This window comes from Phaethon lepturus, unplaced genomic scaffold (assembly GCF_000687285.1).
Source record: "Phaethon lepturus isolate BGI_N335 unplaced genomic scaffold, ASM68728v1 scaffold38804, whole genome shotgun sequence".
Taxonomy (NCBI): Eukaryota; Metazoa; Chordata; class Aves; order Phaethontiformes; family Phaethontidae; genus Phaethon; species Phaethon lepturus.
Genome location: NW_010536201.1, coordinates 10242 through 12009, shown reverse-complemented (window position 1 = coordinate 12009; position 1768 = coordinate 10242).

Below are 1768 nucleotides of genomic sequence, written 5' to 3'. Positions count from 1 at the left end.
CGGCTGCCTCCGAATATAGCCCTGTCAAGAGAGAAATTGCCACTTTCCCTGAGGTGGCTTTTGAGCCGGAGGCGCGTGGGCAGGGGAAATTGGAATTCACGAGAGTGGGACAATTCCATTACTGCCTCGTCCAGCTTCTTCCTTCCCCTATAATAAGGGAATTAACTACTTTGCAGGTCTGAGTATATCTGGAGGAGAGAGGCAAACCGGTGAGCAATGAGCCCGTGACGCAGCTGGATTTAGAAACTGTATCAAGAATATCATTAGGTTAAAAAGTAGTTTGCACTGAAGGAAGTTTTTTTATTTAAACACAGTGTTTTACTTGGCTTTTATTGTACTGAATGGATTTATTAAAAAAAAAAAAAGCAAAATGGAAAATGATAAATTATTCCCACTGAGAAGATTCCATTTGTGATAGAATGTAGACTTGGAAAAAAAAAGAAAAAAAGAAAATTATAATATCTCACTAAGCACCAGACAACAGCGCACACACACAATACTCCATCTTATCTTCACAGAAACAGAAAGGAAGCCCTCTGTAAGTGCAGAGATGTGGAGAAGCTTTGGGGTCACAACTCCAGATTTCTCATTGAACCACAGGAGGTTGGTCTACAGCACCCGGGACTGATTCCCTAATAGCCCCAATAGTCACGTTCAGAAACAAAACCTCTATGCCCTCACACCGGAGCCTGAAGAGCAGCATGGCACATTCACTACCACTGGATCCAAAGAAAAGACAACAAAAGGAAACACAAAGCACAGACCTGACAATTGCACATGTGTTAAAGGCAAACTCTAAGAGTCTTTCTGAGCCTGCGCAGGGTAACGGGGGGGTTTGGAATGAGTTCAACACCTTAAAAATAAAATAAAATAAGACAGCCTTGATGTAGCTCTGTAGGACCAGGAGGGGAATCACAACCAAATAACAGGAAGAAAAAATAAACAGACCCTCAAACACAGTGACAACACCACCTCGTGCTGCCCCCGTTTCACAGGAGAGGACAGGAGCCCTACCACAAAGCGCAAGAATGAAGGCAGAGAAATAAAAATACCAGGAGTGGCAAAGGGAAGGGGATTCAGGATTTATTAAAGCATGTTGTGATAACTTCCAACAAGGCCTCAGAAATATAAGGTTGGAACCTCAGTCTCCCTGAGCTATCTTCTGCAGGGAGAGCCGACAGCCCTCCCCTTGCAATTTTTATTTAATCAAAACTCCCTGCAATATGTGAGAGGTGGATGGAGCCCTGCTCCCATCTCAGGCAGTGGGAGCTTGTTCAACAGGTGAGAGTTTTAATGGCACGATTTTCCTAGCATATTATTTTTGTCAAAAATTACAGCTGTATTTGTTTCTATGCTGGCGCTTCTTCAATTACTCGGGCTAATATTCTTAAGTTAGGAATTAAACAAAGCGCTTGCCCGATGAAAGCTTCTCCTAAAAATAAGAAGAGCAAGGGACAGATTTGCAGCCCTGAGCACCATCCTGGCGAAGAGGGAGGGCAAAGGGAGACGTGAGCGAGCCCTGGTTGGGGTGGCCAGGTCCAACCCCCAGCTGCTCCATCCCCACCAGGACCTGGGAAGGCTCTGAGGTGGCACCTTTATCTCTTTTCATTCACAAGACGCCTCACGGGTCGAGCAACTCTCAATCAACACGAAGAATTTACAAGCTGGGCAGCACAACGTCTAAAGCCCATGCCCACGCCGAGGGGTGATGCGGGGTTATCTCTCCGTTACAGCACCGAGGCTCTGCACCGTACTGAATTTTATCCTG